Below are 22,003 nucleotides of genomic sequence, written 5' to 3'. Positions count from 1 at the left end.
ATTGCGAGAAAAATATAAAAAATCAATCATTTAAAGAGTAAATAAAGCCTTTGTATATTTGTAAGAATAGTTTATGTAATTTCCCATTGTGTAAATGTTATTTCATAATTAAAATAAAGGGAGTGGCAAAACATGCTTAGTAAAAATATCTTAAGAATTATTTCTCAAAAATAAATGAAGAAGCGAATTGAAACATTACGTTAATATACGACTAAAATGGCGTAAAAGATTTCATGTGTAACTCCTGTAATTATCAAATCGGATTTAGTTTATTTAATGTAAGCTTTTTCCTCAGATTCACTCCTAATTTTAATTTTTATCTATCAGCGTATCTAATGTTACCTGTATAATATTAGTGTTACTATGTACTAAGAAGTATATATGCATTGTTTGTTATGAAATTTAATATAACAATATAACAAGTTATGTATTTGAAATAATTAACTAAATGTAAATACTAATGATGAGTAATTTACGGTTTAGTACAGGCATCATATTTTTTATTTATATTAGGCCCTTGTATGAATGTGGTTAGAAATTAATATAATAATAAGAATAATATAATATAACGATAATGTAAAAAACAAAATAAATAACATCATATTCGAAAATAATTCTTTTGAATGCAGTGTTATGAAATTATCCATGCATACATGTCTGTTTTTGTTCTTCTTTGTCTGTCCCCAGTCGTGTGCAGCATTTAGATAAATTATAAAAAGGGCTGGATCGATTTGGCTTCCTTGCGGTACTCCGTACTTTGCATTTCTCTCATCGCTGAGTGTTTTTAATTATTTTACAGCAAATTTCCTGTCTTTGAAATAAGTCTCAAACCATTTTAAATAGGAACCCCTCACACCCATTTTGAATAGGGCTGAAAAAATCTTATGCTCCACAGTATAAAAAGCTTTTGAACAATAAATAAACAAAACCAATCATCATGTTTACTGTCCCTACTTGTATCTCTTATATCTGCAAACCCTTTCATGCAATTTGAGTGTTGTAATTCTTTTTAAATCCAAATTGTTTATGACTTAATATTTCATTCTATTCTAAGTATTTCTTTAGGCTTTCCAATATGTATTTTTCTAATATTTTCTTTCCAGATGATAATATCGCTATCAGACGATAATTCTGTAAACCGTTTTACTGTTATTTTGTATACTGGTTTAACAATTGACTTTTTAAATCAATCTGGAACAATTCTTTCTTATAATCGTTTAATTTATAGTCTTAATTTATTATTCTAGTCAATGATTTAGCGATACCATCCATGGCGTTTTGAATATCTTTTATTCTTACTCCATCGATTCCTAATTCCTAATTTGATTTCCTAATTTGTGAGTAGTAATACCTTTTATTACTTTTGCAATACTTTTCGCAGTAGTTATAGGTATGTAGCGATTCTGTATTACGCTATTATCTGTATTGTTATCTATATCACACTCCTCCATATTATCACGACAGTATTTTATTCTACCAATTCCATCTAAAGAATAATAAACAAAGCCATCGATAATTTCTTTGTTATTCATGGTTTTTCCCATAGCCACCAGAATCGTTTTTATCAATATTATTTTAGTTGTAATTCCCAAAAGATAATTGATGTTTCCGAAACCTTATTAGAGTGGTTTTTGTTGCCTTAAAAAAATTTTGGTAATACTTATTTTTCAAATACTTTGTTTTATTATTCCATATATTTCTTAAATTCTTGTACACATCTCGGTATCTGATGTTAGAGGGGTCCACTTTCAAGGCTCGGAACATCTGGCCTAAATGTGATATTTCATGATATTTGTGCATGACTTTCTTGAATATAAAAACGAATTTAATTAAATAATTGAATTGATGTAGGCTAAATGTATTATCTATATAATATTTAGCATATTTTTTCCTTTTATTTTCTTAATTTACCCCTTCTTAATTAGTGTATAATCCCTTTGAATGTACTATTCTATATCTACAATTTTCTGGTATCTCAATTATGACGTGTAGGTCGCGAGAGCACATAATTGGACTATGTCCAAATTATACATTGTAAATGTTTGTTTTTCTGTTGGGCTTCATCATTGCAGGACACTTGGGAAGCTCACTAGGACAAATTATGTAATATAAATCTTGAATATTAGGAAGACTTTAGAAGCATACGAAGGAAATGGCTTTTACCGTAGTGTTACCACAAGATTGGAGTTGAGAGTTTAAAAGTTATAGAACATAAATGTTTCGGATGTGTACAGTTAGATTAATGAATGTAGGAATCAGATTTTCCGTCAACTCCTACGTTTACTAATGTTCTGAGTACAAAATATCAGCTCCTAATTTTCAAAAGGATGTCGTGGTTGATACATGTTTTGCTTGTTTTCAAGGATTGACCAATTACACCACTATAATCTGTTTCTTTTTCAATCTAAATATTGTGTTACTAATAAGAAGAATTAATATTTGAGTTTAATATATTAGTTTTAAAATTTAATAAACATACCTAGGATTATCATATGAGAACCGTTCGTAGAATTAATATACCCTAAAGGCAAGCAGTTTCCTGGTCTCTACAATACCATTTAATTTAATTGAAGTGCCCGAGTCCCTTGAGCATATTGGAACAGTTATGAAAGCACTAATATATTATGTCGACGAATCGTAATGCACAAGGCACATCGACTATACCTAGTTAAATGCGGAATATGTAACAATAAAGGCAGCTCTGTAATAGGCCCGTTGTTATTTCCGTGAATGTTTCATATCATCCTGGAATTTAAAGTAAATTTGGAATTACAATGACTTTTATAACTGCAAAATACTTGTATGTATTTATATATACATATTATTCAGTACTCCGCGTGATCAATGTTGAGTTATATACTCCGGAACCCATTTCCTATATAAATATGTGCTAACTTCAGCTAAATACCATGAAGTGACATGCATCAAACTCGAACTTTGTTTTCTATTTATTATAGACAAATTTCAAATTTATACGTGAGTTAGTTTTCGTTCTTTATTTTGTGCGAACAGACATACACACAAGCAGAGAGGAACAGACAGACTGACATCCGTTATATGCAAATAAAATATACAAGTTTCTAAGTAATAAGATTTACTCATGCTTACCCAACAAGTAAACTAATAATTTCTAGAAAAAAACATTATTTGTAACCGAACGTTTTAGTGACACCTGTTTTGCAGATTACAGTTGTATTTTTACAATGTGAATTGACTTGTATTAATAATAACATTCTATTACTAGTTAGATGGTAATACTTTTAAGTAGTTTAAGTCAAATTACTGTGCAGGCAATTACAAGCATCCAATGACTGAAGTGACATTCCGTCTCAAGTGGTCCTCTGACTTCTCAACCCCCTCGTCAAGCTGCTGGCTATTGTCTGACTGATACATGATACGACATGATTCAGGTTTTGTACGCAGTTTCCCTTAAAATGTGAGGGAACTACATTCATAAACGAACTAAGCAGTCATAATGAATAAACAAAGCAAAGCAAATGTGAGGACTGAATCTTTTAATTGAGTAATAAATGGTTTCATATCATTTCATACAGACTTTGGAAGAAACGCTCATTTGGACTTTTTATCTAAAACATAAACTTTTAATTTTAAAAATTTGAAGGACTGCTAGTTTGAAATTTTAATAAAATAACGAAGAACTAAATTTGTTTTCGATAACCTAAGCTATTCAAAATATCTTTTATGTACACTCGTAAAGGAAATATAAATTACTAAATCGTTCTAATCACAGTCTATTTGGAAGATTTAAAGTTACTGTTCTTTTTCTAAAATTTTTGTGTATATGTGTTCAGAGCTTTGTTTGAAAATTGATACGGTGTTTATAGATGCATTAAATTGTATATTAAACACACTTAGTTATAGCGCACGTGAGTGTTCACAGTTAAATAAAAACTTTAGTTCACAAACAATACAATTCTATATGCAATACAAAGCACGTTTGAAAAGAAGTTTTCTTTTATATACATTATATATTACAGTTAGCAAAGTATATTCATAGTCTGTTTTGTCATCTTTTGGCAGAGTGTGGACTTAAATTTAAATAAATTCATTGTTTGTCTTAAGTCAAGTGATTGTTAATGGATTAAACAGGGCTTATGGAAATCGTGCCACACAAAAAAGATGTAGCAACAAAATGGTCATGTTAATCCACGAGATCAAGGAAATAATTTTGGGTAAAAGTAAATAAATCCAAAGAAATAAATAGAAGTAAAATTTCAAGAGGCGCGGGAAACCATATAGTCTACTAAAGACCTAATTCTCTTAAAAAAGATATACAATATATTATGTTCCAGTATTGTAAAAGGTACTCTCAACAAACAATTATAAACTTGGTTATAACACTAATTGTGTTATAGACATTTATTATATTCTTTCAGCAAATTTTCTGAGTTATTATTTTATCTTTATGCAGCGATAAAATGTCAAATTTATCTATATTTTTTTACTGCAGAAGCTAGTTATTTTTGTGTAAACTTTACTTTATCAATGTAAGTTACAAACAATTGAATACCGGTTTCATTTGTTATGTATAACAATTGATATTGACCTACATCAGTATTGTTTTTGAATATTTCTATTTATTCCCTGCGCTTAATCCAGATTTTGTCTTATATTAACTGAATACTGTTATTGAATAAGTAGTAGAGCCAAAATTAAAAAAGAATTGTTTTTAATCATTGATTCGCATTATCTTCGTATTTACTGTTCAGTTGAAGCTTCAGCTGGATCCTACCCTGGAATCTCCTAGAGTTTGGAAGACACAAGTTTCTGAATTTTTGAAAAGAACTTATTTAAACAGGATAAAGACCACACATTGAGATTTCTGAGGGATCGAATGCTTCAAGAAATTTACTAAAATAGGAAAACTCCCAAAGGATACCTTTGGGCAACAGGTCTCAAAGACCAGAAATTCTAAGAATCTGGGAATTTATAGAAAACGAAGTTGGTAAAAAAGGAACTTTTAGAGGATGGGAACTTTGACAAAGAATTTCTAGAAGGTGGAAGTTTGTAGAGGCAAGGATTGTCAAATACAAGGATCTACTAGCGGTTTAAAGCACTTAAATGCCTAAAATAGACGTATATGTGAAAAGGGAGGAAAGAAGATGTTTAAGAATAATGGCTTCAACAAAAGAGGTCCTCTTCGATTTATTGGAAGAGGACTAACCGCCTTTACAGATTAGAATGCTTATTATTAATATCCTCACTAGAATGGATTATGTATTTTACAAAATTTAACGTACTGACCATTTTCCAACCTGCCATCTACGAGCTACGTATTTTTTAACTTCCAAAATGAATATACGGGGTGGGCCACAAGTCAGTTGTCACTAGCAATCCTTAGACTTTGTTTTTCCTAGCGTAGTAGTTGTGAACTTGACTAAGTCAAACACTAGCAGTTTGAGGTTATGTTTGTTTATTGTCGATATCTGAGAAAGTATGAATAGGAAATTAACAACAGAACAGCGTGTGTTTGTTTTGCAAACATGGTGGAAACATGATCATAATTATAGTGATGTTTGTGCAACGTTTTCCAAATATCCAGCCTCCATCTCGACAAGGTATTTGCAAATTAAATTTAAGATTTGAAGAGACTGGGTCGGTAGCGGAACTTCCTCGTTCAGGTAGGCCAGGGTCTGTTACTACAGAAGAGAATCTGAATGTTGTCGCGCAATGTTTTGTGCAATCACCGACGAAATCGCAAAGAAAAGCATCAAATGAGTTGGAATAGCAAGAACAAGCCTACGAAGGATACAGAAACAGCTGCATTTAAGACCTTATAGGCCTACTTTACTCCAAGGCCTAAATGAAGATGATCTGGACAGGCGTGTGGAATTCTGCGAGCTGTACACAATCCGACAAGAAGCCGATCCTAATTTTTACAAAAGCATTCTTTGGAGCGACGAAGCAACTTTTAAGGTGAATGGCAGAGTGAACAGACACAACTGTGTCTACTGGGATTCTACGAATCCCCATTTGACGATGGAGACAGAGTTAAACGCTCTTGGCGTGAGTGTATGGGCTGGTATTTTTAGAGGTGGGCTAATCGAGCCTCATTTTTTGACGGTACTGTCAATTCTCTTAATTACCTAGATACGCTTCAAAAGGTGTTGTTAGAACTGGAAAATAGTCCACTTTATGAACATCTGCGGCCGGTTAAGGAAAAGTTGATATAGCAATAAGATGGAGCACCCCCCCCCATTATAGACTTATTGTGAGAGACTTTCTAAATAATAACTTTAATGAATGGATTGGCAGACGGGGTACTATTGAATGGCCTCCACGGTCCCCAGATATAACACCGATGGATTTTTCAGTCTGGGGTATACTAAAAAATGAGGTCTATTCAGTCAAGATTCGTAATGTTGAGCATTTGAAGGAACGAATCCAATCAGAATTTGAAAACTTACAGTCCAGGAACATTTGCGACAAAATTTGTAAATCTGTGTTAAAAAGATGCAATCTTTGATTAGAACAGCATGGAGACCACTTTGAGCATCTTTTGTAGGTTCAGTGAATACTACATGTTTTCCTGTATTAATAAATTGTATTTGTACTACATAGTAAAATAAATGTATTTGTATTTTCGCTTGTTTGGTATATTATTGCACCAAATGCATTTTTGACAACTGACTTATGGCCCACCCTGTAGATTGTATTGAAGTATCCATATTAATTATGGATATTTCATATTGGTAAGAGTTTTATTACGTCGATATGAAGAATAAACCTACAAATAAAAGATTACGGTTGTAATATTGCTTATTTAGTTGTAATATTTTTGATTACTCCAAAAACACCTAGTGCATACACCTAAGGTTGTATGAAGAAGGAAAGTAAAGAAACCCCTTCCAGACTAGAAGTGAGTCTTCGTTCCATCACCTTTACGACAACTTCATTAGGGTGCACACTGCCATCTATCTATCATCCATCACATACTTGTCTTTCATATATGTAATCGAATTGAGAAAAACATTTAAATTATCTTTTTAATCTGAGTTTTTGTTCCTGAAATAACATTTAGTTACATATTATAACATGTAATTCATAGTTTAGTTTAAAATATTTGTCACAGGCATTGGGATTCCTTATTTTTACTAGAATTGTTCAAAATAGGTAACAGAATTATTCGTTAAAGTTTATGATCAAGAACCTTAAATTAGACTTTTGCGTTTATGCTTTTTTGTTTGCGGATTAAAATTATCCGTCAGTTACATGTTATAATACAATAAGTATACTTATAAGGTATATATATTTACATTAAATTGTATAAATGGCAATAGCCTAATATACTTATTGGTAGCACATTCAACCGGCAAGTGAGAGATCCGGGTTCGACTCCCGGCGGAGCAAGTACTTTTTGTGATTCAATGTTTATTATAAGGTATATATATATATATATATATATATATATATATATATATATATATATATATATATACAGATATATGGTATATATATATATATATATATATATATATATATATATATATATACTTTTTGTGATATACAGATATATGGTATATATATATATATATATATATACAGATATATGGTATATATATAAGTACAAAGTATTTTTCCCTAATGAAACAGTTTGTGATAAAGGACACTTTATAAAGCTTTCAATTAAATAAAATCTGAGACTCATGTATTTTACTTACAAGGTATACGTATTATGAAAGATTTATTTATATGCTCTATAGTTTAATTTACTAGATTTAATAAATTTTAATCGTATTTGTATAAAATAGCTATTCGAAGGATAGGACTTCGTATCAGATCAAATTGGAAAGTGATAAGGTTTATCCAATTTTTTAGTTAAGTAACATGTAATAAATGATTAATTTAAACCAAAACTAAAATTTTTAGGAAGAAAAATAGTTTTATTACAATTGTAGCTTTCTGTTTAGCGTATATATAGCACCATAAAGTTACATGTCGGCTAGCAGAGTTTTTGAGATTGTATGCTAAATCTCAAATCTATCACTTATTTCATTTTTCAGACGTCATGTAGTCATAGATACAAAGGTGTTTTTAACAGTGCCTGGCAGGCGGAGGATAGATTTTGCCGGCCTACTGAGTAATCCCAGGAATATCTCGAAGTGGTTCCCGTTCGTTATCATTTGAAGAGATCCGAAAAGATGGCATTTACATTAAATCGAGCTACGTAAAGTTTAACCTTACTTTTGTAATGAATATACATTACTTTGCACTTAATTCCTCCTTTGATCAATATTAATAAATTATAATAACTATTTCAATGGTTCTTCTCCCCATTAAATTTGGTAGAATTTTGAACGCAATTAACACATTTTAATCACATATATGTTGTATTCACATTATTCAACTAATTTCAAATTCACTTTGTAATCTCATATTATATCAATTATAAAATTCGGAGGAATAATATATATAATCTTTCATTAATTATTGTTCAATAATTTGAAAGCTCTTTTAAAAAACATGTTTTGGATCTATTTGATTACATTTTTTTATGTTTGCTTTTTATTATTGCGTGCAAGTTATGTAGTTGAAGACATCAATACCAATAAAATTTTAGCTCGCTCTTTTCTTTTAGCAAATCTGGTGGATCTTAGACACTAAACTGAACATGAAATTCAAAACAATGTTTTCGTTTATTATAATTACTATATTTATCAATAAATATTTTTCATTTTGTTCCTACACCGATCATTATGTGAAAACTAATTTGAAACTAATTCTGAATGTTTAGGTGCAATGAAATACGTTAAGTTTTTTAGCATTAGGGTGCGTTTATTCTTAAATAATGAGAATTAGGATATCTCTGATTAAATTTGGGGCTAGATATCTCACATGCTTATGCAGAACACGTACTGCGGTCAGTATCCTCTCTATCTGAGGGTGCTCACGTTTACTCTGAACAAACGGATAAGAATAAGCTGTGTACGGTGATTTACGAGAAATGGCTTGAACTTCTGTTATTAATAACACAAATGCCGATTTTGTGTTATTAAGCTGAATTAGTAAAATACTGTATATAGAAATTTAAAACATAAACTACTAATAGTCTTGGAGCCTAGTGTCATATTGCAACGTGAATGCAGCCATATGTACTTTCGTTACACGGTCGGCAGAATTACCTCTAGGAAAGATATTAATTGTGAGCCACGCTAGTTAAGTGAGTGTTGAAAAGTTTATCAAAAGGGTAGCTATATAAACAACAATGTTTTACTCTTTAGCTTAACACACGTTTAAGTAACATTCCGATACGTAAACAATAATTATCCTAGTCAAACAACGAGCTAAAAGGACTAAAACTTGGTATTTTATCCCAAGACTCATCAACATATAGTTTGCTAAGGCAGGTTTAACTTTTATTCACCTGTATCACCTGTATTCACTGTATTTTAAGAGTATCAATACCACTAAAACATAAAGCAAGAAGAATGCATTTTTAACCCTTTTAAAACCTTTTCGTCCCCTCCAATCAACTAAAGCAACTAAGTAACTTATTTCTCAGAAGAAATTCCTTCATGGATTTAACAAAAAACTAGATTCTGTGCATATAAAACTGTCTCGGCTCCTTGCTTGTAAATCATAGAAATCCATATCATCCAAGCAGTTATGAAATACTTGAAAATAAGTATTATGGATGTTCTTGATAAAATAATTAATTCGAAAATATATTGTTCCATTTATCGCCAAGTAACCTTGCTCCCCAAAATAAGCTTTCTGCAAAGTTATAAAGATGTGGAAAAGAACAGATGAAACCGAGGAATAATAGAATAATGAGACTGTTCAAATACAAGCATTTTACGTGTGAATTCCCACCTGAACGACATTCACAATCAAATCACACTCCTATATTATCCTTTTACGATAAATCGCCAAAAGGACTTTATACATGGAAAAAATATTCCAGTGATAATGTCATTATAAATATACTACCTTAATGTATTGCACAATATTAGTTTTAAATATTTATAACATAGGTAAAAGTCTTTATCAATGAATAAATGATTGTCGTAGTATTGGAGTGTTTTATATTGATTTCTAATAATACATAGCATATAAACCTAAATAATGAACTAAGCTGTATTATGTATTGTTATAAACCAATTTAAAGTACCAGGGGAAGTCTTTAAACCCGTTAGCGATTGATTCACTCCATCCAGTGAAAAAATGTAATACATTAAAATATTATTTCTATGGAACCAAAAACTAATAATATTACCAGACGAGTCATTCTACAGCTCTCTGCGCATGAATAGATGATTTTATAAAGACTTATGGACGATTGTTGTAAAAAAAATAGTTTATTTGTAACTCAGAAACACAACCGTGTTTTTAACTATTATTATTCAACGTTTAAAACTCATTTCCTCATGAACCTAATTCAGTGACTAAAAAAGTATTATAAAATTAAACTTCACTAAAGGGTTTTTACGTAAAGGGCCTTAATTTACCAAAAACATAAGAATGAAGTTTAATGTTTGGAATAAACAGTCGGAATTTATGTTCATGTTTTAGAGAGACAAACATCTTATCTGAGAGACAATTAGTTCAGTAATGAGTGCGTGTCAATTGATTGTATGTACAATCGCTGCCTAATATTATTCGTGGTGAGAAGTTATAGCAATTTACAAACTCATATGCAATATTTGTGTAAATAAAAATTTGATGCTGAAAGTTCTGTAAACAGAACGCAATCACGATTTTTCAAACCGTTTAAGCTATAGAAATGTAACAGAAAGTTAAGTAGTCCTTCAGGCTCAGTCGAATGAAGAAGATAGATTTTTGAAAACTGAAATATTATTATTTTATGAGATTTAAATTTACTCAATAACTCTACAACAGTTTGAGATACAAAAATGTTTACATAAACAAGTTAAAATAGTAGATAATCATTTCAAAACCTTTTATTTTGTATAGATTCATAAATAAAGGACTTATAAGCTCTTTGAAGTTTAAACTGCCAATATAAGGAAAGGAAATGGCATATCGATCTGGTCAACGAAACAAGTTGATATATTAAAAGATACACTTTTGCACCTAATTTGAACATTTCAGTATTCCTACGGCCAGTTATAGGTGATGGTAAAGTTTTTATGAGACTTACATGTAAATAACGTCATGGAATTAGTTTGTCATATTTGCGTCCTGTTCGTATGTAAAAATTTTATAATATGTTTCACATAATAAAATAGTCCGTTTTAAATAAAACGTAATTTTAAATGTATTGTAAAGCAGATTACCAGTAGTAACTGTTTATCTATCGGATTTAAATCGATATAACTTGTGGTAGGTTGTCTCGATTTATCAAATCAAATCAAAATGCCTTTATTTACAAGCGTTTCTCAGTACATACACTGTTTTGCAGAACAACTCAAGTCATTTAATGGTCTTAAATACTAAATAACAAAGACTTGTGATTAAAACTAAAAGGAACAACATTGGATTATACTAAATACTAAAAACTTATACACTAACAACTTAACTACGTTATTTATCAACACATATGTAGTCCTTAAGTTTTAATTTAAAAGAATTGCAACTGTATTGCTTAAGGCTAAGGGGGAGGTCATTGTACAATTTAGGGTTAGGGCCGAAATACGAAAAACTTCTCCCGACTTCATGCCTGACTTTTCGAAAGTCAAGAAGGTAGCCATGGCGGGTACTGCGTTGCGAGACCCCCTCCCGGAACAACAACCGCTCGCTCAGGTACTGCGGTTCCTGGTGTGATAGGACCTTGTGGACCAATGAGCAAGTCAACATCCTGCAGACGGACTCCACTGGTAGCAGGCTGGCAGCATCTCGAAAGGGGGACACGTGATCAAAACGTTTCAAGTTGAAAATGAAACGCACAGCAGAGTTTTGAAGTCTCTGAATACGTTCTACGTCCCCCCGTGAGATGCTGTTACCATAGGCTGGATAGCAGTAGTAAATGACGGAAAAAAACATCGACTGCATAAGCTGAAGCTTCGCAAATTCCGGCAGTAGAGATATGAATCTGTATAGACCTCTTAATCTTCCAAGTGCACGTTGTATGACATAAGTGACGTGTTCAGAGAATGTTAGATCGGTATCAAGCATGATGCCGAGCGTTTTCACCCTGTCACACAAGGTCAAAAACTCCCCATCAAGAGCAATCCCCACACCACTGTCTGTCAAGGCCTGTATTGTGTTGTGTTGTATAGTATGAAGGACAGTGCACTTGTCTACATTGAGCTTTAACCCATTGTCTCCAGGCCATTTACTGATGTTTTCAAGATCAGAGTTTATATGGGCAAAAGCCACCTGAACTGAGCTAGGGTCATAGGACAAATGCAACTGGCAGTCATCAGCATACATATGAGCCGTACAGTGTTTAATACACTTTATCGTCATCCTGCATAGTTTACTGCAAATCCTGTCGCGGTTTTTTAGTAGGCGAGTTCTCATTCTGTACTTTAAGTTTGAATACGAGATTCACTCTTCATGTTAGTTCTCTCTTCGATTCTTTTAGTACTACAAATTGTTATTTTTTGACGACTAAAGTAGATTTTGCACCAACCTACTTACCTTGTACTTTGTCAATCAGTCTACATTTAAGGGAAGTCAACACCAGCGTCTAAAGAAAATTGGATATTTAATTCCAGAAAACGTTTGAGTTAATTTTTATTGTATTTTCGTAGCAAGGTAGCATAGTTATTAAAAAAAACTTTTGTTTAATACCTATAAGTCGTACGTGAAAATGTTTTGTCTCAGTTAAACTTGCATGAAAACTTTGAAATTTAGATGTGTTATTAAACAGTTACTGCTCTTAGCAAATCCACCCCATTAGCTTCGCAAATTCGGTTCAAATCTGAGGGGAAAAATGCTGTTTATGACCTAAAAATAATTTATTAACCTAAACACAGTTTAATCCACTATCTTTAAAATGTCGATATTTGAAATCTTAAGACAATATGGTATATTTGTATTAAGTAGTTGTTAAGGTCGTATCGAGGCCACATGTCCTGCAGCTTGACTGACTATTACATACCTTTGAAAACAGTACAATCGCAATCCTTAAATATATGAGGGGATATATTATGTACCTAAAAATAGACGAAAATGTTCTTTACTGTTTTATAGTTTGTCCTATAGTTCTCAATATTATACATCATGCTATTTTAAAACCTTAAACGGTCTCCATCTTTTAATTTCAAATAAATTGAGAAATGTGTTTAAATTAATATTGTCTTAAATGACTTTAATTTGTGAAACTCGTTTTGCCCTATGTAATTGTTTGTAAGAGAACTGAGATAAAACTATTGCCACCGGCCAATGTCAATAAACTTATATGGTGGATAAAGCTAAAATTACGCTGTCCAGTAAACATTTCCTGATGTAGTGCTCGTATATTGAACGTATTAATTTTTATATTAGGTTAGATTTAGATTTGTCTTTTCACTAAATAAACTAAGCTCATATATTGAATTGAAATTGGTATATAATGAATTTTATTTTGGCTTTTTTAAGTCCAACTATAGCATTTGGTTATGAAGTTTGTGAATACAGCTTTAGATTAAACGGTTCTTATAAAAAATGTATCAATAAAGTTAAAATATGTATGTCCTTAGACACATAAGATATGGTTATTTAAATAGAAAATAATGTTTAAATACCAAGTTGCGCATAAAGGAATATTAAAATAAATTTACAATAGTTTGTTCTAATTGTTATTAGAATTATTGTTGCTAACATCTCCTGTATTATTGTGTAATTTTGAAACGACTATGTGTTAAAAATTATTTAATATTTTGTGTAAAACTTTGAATACCTAAAATATTATTATTTCCTAACTGAATGTTAGCAATTTTATAACTTATAGATATGAAATATGACTAGAAATAGCAGCTCTGTTTTAGTTTCTTGAGACTATAAAATGTTTTAAGTTTTTCTTAGCATTGACCAATAAAACAGTGTATAGAATGACCCAAAATAACGTAAAGAAAGAGTTGTCAGACGTGCTGCAATTTTTGCTTTTAGGACCAAAATCAATAGATCAACCAAGAAATGGACAAGAGAAACAAATGCACATTATGCATATGCACATAAGCATATGCAAGTTTAAAATCTCTATGAGTTCTCAAAATTTGTTGTGATGAACGGACAGATGGACGGAAAAAAAGACACCAAATAGTTTTTTGTTTGCCTCTTAATATAGAAGGCTGAATAACGAACTCACCCAAGCAATAAGCAAATATTACTTTCATACAAGTTCAGTATTTAGGTTGGTTATAAGGCTATGTTCGATTGTGTAAGTTAATAAACGTGTTTTGAAAGTCAGTGGTTTTTGAATCTTGAGTTCATAGCTGTCGAAGATATGTAAACATTTCTTCATGAGTTCTGATAAGTAACAGTTATATTTCTTCGATTGTACCTACTATTAGGCTTAGTTCATTTTGCAGCGGAACAATTTCTACATCCTTCTAAAACTGCACAGCATTTTCAACTTGCAATAATATGCAGATTGCAGATAATATGTGTTTTCAATATAAGAGATTATCATACAACCATCAATACTAAACGATACACAGTAAAAATACGTGGCAAACTTATTAACTGTGCCAAAAATTTTTCAAAATGATATACAACACAATTTTGTAATAATACACGCAAATTTTGCCTTTTAGTGTGTATACGTGTTTGTAATTTTGACCCTATTAGGACAACCGGATTTTAAATTAAAAAATACTTTTTATAATGGTTTCAACTCTATTTAAATCCATATAGGTCTAAAAAAAATATTTCTACGTACGCAATGAAGACATTTCATATTTCTATAACATTAGAAAGTTGTAGGAATAAAGATAGTTATCAAGGGTTGCGACATCATCTCTGTTGGTTGTTTATCTCCATGATAAATATTTTATGTGTCTTTCGAGACCATCAAATGTATGCATCACATTTCGTTGATATAGGATATCAGATAATACAAAATACGTGGTATTTATAGGGGATTAAACCCCACTTAACCTACTGTAGATGTTTAATGAGGCACGGTTGTTTCTTATGTAATCTATGTAGGATATTAGGAGGCTTGAAAAGCAACCCTATTTCAATATTTACGTTGGATTATCTTCATGAAAAAGCTCGTTATTGTATTTTGAAAACATGACACGTACATGTAAGGATTACGTTAGTGAACCATAAGAATAGTTGGATGGCAAAAATATTAACCATAGCCGTCTTATCATAGCGAGTTTCAAAGTTTTATATGTTAATTCATAAATATTTAGATATTTTTCAGGATAAACTTACTTGAAAAACTAAATCCAACAAGATAATCTCTCCAGCTGTTCAAGAAGAGGAATTAACACATTTATGTAGATTTCCTTGAGTGAGGACGACCTACAGAGAATCTTAACTAGGACTTTGATGTAAAGACAGGGAGCTAATGTACTAAGAGGATTAGATTTACTCTCCCTCAAAATGCTGGACATTGTTGAAGCAATGCATTTTGATCTTTATTATCATAAAAAGAGGTAATAACATATTTGAATTAAACCAATTATATTAATTAATTTAAACTACATCAAACTATTTCCTTCAAATGAACTATATTTTATTCTTTACACTTGTTTATCAAAATTAAATAAACTCTTATATTGATTAGTATAATTTTAAAATCACATATATTTCTCCTTAGTTGAATAATTTAAGGTTAGGTTAGGTTTTACGTTAGTTACTACGCATTATGGGAGTAAATAGCCACTATTGAACCTTATTGCGAAAAATCTAATGTGTGTGATGATGTACATGAATAATTCTATGTAAAATAAAACATTAGATAAATACAGTTAATATCATAGCCAATATCTTAGCTATGAGTCTTGGCTCTACAGAATTTTAATAAGAACCCTCCTGAAATTCTTTATATTCTCTTCCAATTCTCTTTATATTCTTATCTAAAAGAAGTGATACTCAATTCATTTCAAATTAAAATTTAATTAATGAGTTTCTTAAGTCTGGATAGTTCAGTTTAATTTATTCTCATATACGTTGAATTAATATTTAACTGACTTACATTTTAATACCGTAATTAAAATACAAAGACTGAACAATGATATATTATCAAAGAAGGCAGTGTTAATGTACAACATAATTGGGAATAGTGTCTTCGGTTCCCTTCACAGTACCCAGGTGGTTCTGAATATCCTGTACTAGAGTAAATATTCCATAACATGTGCCAGACAACCTTAGTACGTAATTTCAAACTACATTCATTAACAAATATAGTTTTGGGTATTTAATGTTTACGTTTTTGTTTCCTGTTTCATTAAAGGTTTTTCAGCATCGATCCTCCAATTTTAAATTGCTCAAAAATCTATAAAATTTTTTAAAAACTCAATAACACCAGAATATTTTGTAAAGTTATACATACTTAATTTTGGTCCTTTAATAGTATTTTTTATTGAATTTTATAATGAAAAAGTTGCCGTTATAATATAAATATAAGGAGTAATTTCTTATCGTATGATATTTACAACTGTAAATTCGTAGTTTATGTCTTAGTAACTGGTATTATGTATTTTTTACACAGAGTGCATATTTAAAAATATCTTAAAAACAATGGAAAAGTATATAATGTAAGGTAACACCTTTTAAGGTAACAGATTTATAGCTTATAATGGACTCCTACTATAGATTTGTTTTCTAAATTTATTTAGAAATCCTTATACCGTGTAAGGAAACCGAAATCTCGGGCACTTATATTTTCATTACTGAGATATATATATATATATATATATAAAATAAAAAACACATAGTCTTAAAATTAATTTTCCTATTTAAAAATGTTATATAATAAATAAGGGGTATATATTACAAAGAAAAATAAAATTAAACTGATAAGTAAGTTGACAAAAAATATTAGAAAAAAGTTATGTACTTTACAACGTACTTTAAACGTTGTCATCAATGTCTTCAAAAAAAAGGAATAAGTATATTTCAAGTTTCCTGTCAAAATTATAGTTTCTAAGATCACAAAATTTGCCCATTTAAAAATTATATTGTATATAAATCATGATTTATAAAAAAGGCTGACCGGATACAGTCAGCAATCAACCCAAAATCATAAGTTATCTGATCGTCTAACATTGGTCTGGCGTCACATGATTCTTAGCATGGTCTTTCAAAACAAGATCTGTTGAAATCGAGTTCGAGAATCCATTTAAAACCAGTCTTTGTATCGTGGATAACCAGAATAATTCTTTCTTGATCATATTTTATTGCCGCACTCAGCTTTTCTTTTGATATTTTAACCTGTTAGTAGTCTGGAGTTCTTTGGTCTCTAACCAAGGCTGAGTAACTCGCTCTATGGACGTTCCTGAACACCACCTACTGTCAAATGTCCGCAGCGACTGAACAATTTCAGAAAACTGAGTTTGCTGGTAGAAATGTGCGCTGAATAGTTTAAACTTATCATATCCAGTGTGACAACCTCTACACTTCCGAAGAGGTGGATGTGATGGAGTGTCATACAGAATTGCCAACAACAGTAAGCTACAAGGACCTCTCTAAGTTTATTTAATACTTACTCAATGTATCTGCTCCACTTTTTGTGCACGTAGTGTAGTATTTACAAGGTTGATGAACGCTAGACTACGTGCCGCAAAACAAGCTACGCTTAGGTTGCATGCAACATTTCCAAAAGAGCATATTTGAGTCTGGAGAAATGTCATATGAAAAATGTACAAAAATGTATGAAAAATAAATGCTTAAAACCCTCTGGGAGACCCTTTTATCAGCCTCCTGAATAATAGGTTTAAATTATGCTAAACCAAATTATTCTATTATTTGGATATGCATCGTCAAATAATTAATTTCTAATTAAGCATCTTCCAAAATTTTGTCTATCGTTTTGCTTGTCTTTAGGTGAGATATTATGTAGACAGACAAACCTACATGAAATATTTTTAGCCCCTCAAACGATAGGTTTGCTAACACTCAGATAATAAACTTAGAAGTATATTTCATGTTGTCCATGCATGATTTTTCAACTAACTTATTACTTTTTTGGTCGGCTCAGCTGGATTTTATTTTATTGTTCGAATATCATAGAGTTGTTAAATCTCTATCATATATCTATTATAATTATCTTACTGTACTAAAATTTGTATATTAATTTAGTTTTATATAAAATCAATTAATGTTAATATAAAGAAAAAATTAAAATTAGTAATTGTTTTTTGAATTAATATTAATTAATAAAAATACAATTTCAGAATCGCGAAATGTTTTGCTAAGTGCAAAGTACGAGAACAGCTAGGCCAATTTAGCTAATTTTTCCTAAGATAATTTAGCTAATTTCTGTAAAATATTGTAGGACCCGATATACTACTTACGTATATCACATTACGTCATCATACGTGATTTTACCAAGTACTATAAAAGTTTAAAATTATATGTAAATTACTTACAAATACGTCCGAGTACAATGAAAGCAGTGCTGAGGTATTTCTTTTTATCAAACTGTTTATACTATTTTATTCAATAATTAAAATATTTTATTTGTATATTTAGACAGTTGGAGTACTGTTTCTCGAGGAGATAACGGCTGCCTGCATTTTGAAAGTCATTTTCCTGTCAGGTTTTCCCCGTCGACCTCCACAACTAATTTTTAGTCTTGGAGCCGTTTTTACTGTGTAGCTAGTCTAAAACAGTGGTTAGAATTCCTTTCGTAATGAGATAAAAATTACACATTGGCCACTTACCAGAGGTTGTCAATCTGCGTCTGCGGTCACTATTTCACCCAAGCTTTTGTTCCACGTGAAGACCAAAGTTTATGCTATATGTCAGTTAAGCAGTTTATAGGTTACGTTCGCTCAACCGGTTATACTTTACGCTATTACATAAAATACACGCTTTATCTATTAATTGTTAATCTAAAAGAATTTCAATAATATGAGATCAACACTTAATAGATTTTTTTACCAGACCTTATTCACTCCAATTAGATAAAACTTTATGAATTTATATGACGTTTTTTAGTTCTATAAAATACAGATTCCATTTCGATAAAATCTCATAAAAGTATTACACAATTTGTCCATTTGCATGCATTAAAGAAGTAGCAGTTATAAAATGCTTTTATATGTACAAATGTATCTTAAAGTGAAAGCGCTTGTAATATGATATAACAGCACGCCGCACCGTATTGCCATTTTCTCGCTGACAACTGCTGCTGACAGCGACTGATTGGCGCTGACTAGATGACATTTTTTCAGCTTTACCTTTGTTACAGGTGTGAATATACACATAACAGAGGGCTTTAAATTTTAAATTCCAATATGCAGAAAAAAGTATTTGATATTTACATTTCATATATTAACAATTATGAATGAATTAATCTACATCACGTGGTTATTTATTTCATAAATAGTAATATATGCAGGTATTTTATATAATACAGACTGATAGAAAAACATTTAAGTTGACAAGATGTCAATACAACACAACTCAAACTAAAACACAATGACTGTTATGTGGCTTACCCATCATGGTTCTGACAATATCCACGGTATTTGTTAGAACATACTGTATATCCTATTAATAATTTATTTTAGATTTATAAAGTAGAAACTTTCTTAGTGTCTGGTCTTAGAATCGATAGTTTTAATGGAATGTGGTGTAGGTTTAGTATTACAATTGAACATTCTCCTACGAAAAACATGTGAGTATGCGACACTGCTAAACGGTAATCATACTTGCTCACTGCCGTTGTCCTACCAGATCAAGTGCTACAGATGGTGATGAGTCACTTGGTAACGTCAATGTGGTACTGTCTAAGGGCATCGTCATCTTGCCAAGGGAATGCGATCTTGCCAAAAAAAATGACTTAAGTTTTGACCATGTTCCATGGGTCAAGATCCTCAAAAACATATAAAAACATACTCAGGCATCAATAGAAACTTTGTAACCTGCTTAATGAATGTATGAATTATTTAAAAGGAAAATAGGATCTCCGATATTTGACATTGTTATGAGATACAACAATAGAATATTACGTTTTGAGGATTTGACTCTAGCCTCTTCAGGAGATTTGAAAAATCCCTAAGGTATAATGCTAAACATCATCGAAAATTTTAAAAATTTGCAAAAGATTTGGCGATGAACTCTCCAAAACCATGGGAGAATAGTTGTAAGATAAACAACTTGCATACAATTGGGGTCCAAGATAGCTGGAGCAAGCACCAATGATGTCAGTGCAGAGGACGAATACATTGAATGTCATATTCGGAAAATTAACACATCCTTAACCTACCAACGAGGAACGGTTGATTTTTTCTATTCTTATTTATGACTTTGGTGAGTTTATCGTCATATATTTGCTAGGCTTTTTATTTTATGCACGTTCAATATTTGCCTTAAGGTATTTCTGATATGAGATGAACAGGATGGATTCCAGACCTCCAGTGTAATATTTTTGTAACATAAATTAATGATGTTAAACGCAGATATCTGGAATTATATTGCCCTTTCAAAAATTTTTGTATTGGACAATTTCTTAAATTAATAGAACAACTATATCCAATGCAAAGTTCTCTCTCACAGTGTATTATTCACAAATGAGCTACTGTAAGTTTGTCTACTATAAATAGTATTGTTATATATAACATCACAATATAATATTTTAAGATATTTTAGTTTGGTTTCTAATACTGTAAAATATTTTAATGAATTAGTGTTACAAACTTAATACTGTCTAAAATACTTTACTACAAACCATTGACTGTACAATGAAAAAGTAAATGTATCTGATGTTGTATGTACCTTTGTAAAAGGCAAACCAGAGTCATCAAAGCAAAGCAAATAATACCTGGTACATACGAGTTTGAAGCAAAATCAACATTATATGCTGTTCATACAGTCTTTAGGATATATTGAGTTACAATAAAAATAGTGTGAAATAATGTTCAGTCGATTTAGAAATAAGCGCAGCCAATTACATACTTATAATGTTTGTGACATAGCTGTTGCATTGAATTTCATAATATAGATGTCAATTTATAAAGAAAATATAAGAAGTGGTGAATTATGGATGATCAAAAAATATTAAGAATAATTACTCAAGAAATAGATTCAGAAACCGATTGAAACGTTGTAGTTGCATAATAATAAAAAGGTACCACACACTTAATATTGTAACAAATTTATTTAGTTAATTATATTTTATTTAATGAAATTGAGCTTTTTCCACAATTTCACACATAATTTTCATCTAAAGCATATCTAATTTCATCTCAAAATATATACCAACTTTTCTGTTTCTAACAAACTAAATTTGGATTTTTCACTCTTTAATTTTTTAAATCTTGCTCAATACACACGTAAAAGCTATTATAGACTACATGTCTAAATCTTTTTAATTTAACATGTTACTTATAAAAGTACAAAAAGAGGGTTAAAACGAGCGGATGACCATGTTGTTATAGTTAATTATTTAAGGAAATAAATCATACGAGAATAATATAATAATTATAATCAAACAATCCTAATATAGCTTTGCTATTTGCAGGTTGGAATTTAAAATTAAAATGTTCTTATAAAAATGGAATCGGTACACAAGCAAATCAATTAATGCAATTATACTATTTTAGACTGGCTTATATCCTTATGAATTGTATTTTTATTGAATTCTTAATTTAAAAAAAAAATTTGAGAAACTGCTGGTTTTTCTAGAAGTGTATTCGCTTCCGTATCATCTAATAGCAGCGTTTCTTGATAAATACTATGTTGGTAGATATTCTTTTTCAATTATAACATTTGTAATTATTCAAATTTCCTTTACGGTCACTACATTCATTCCTGTTTTAGGAGTGGATTTTTGATTCTCCAAGAACACAGTATAGTTATCCTATAAGTAATATTATGTCTCAAACTCCTCACACCATGCTTAATTGAAGACTATTCAACATATATTCTATAGATAGCTTAGAATAATTTACGTTTTCACATACCACTGCATACA

Source organism: Homalodisca vitripennis, chromosome 4 (assembly GCF_021130785.1).
Source record: "Homalodisca vitripennis isolate AUS2020 chromosome 4, UT_GWSS_2.1, whole genome shotgun sequence".
NCBI lineage: Eukaryota > Metazoa > Arthropoda > Insecta > Hemiptera > Cicadellidae > Homalodisca > Homalodisca vitripennis.
This window is presented reverse-complemented; position numbering follows the sequence as displayed.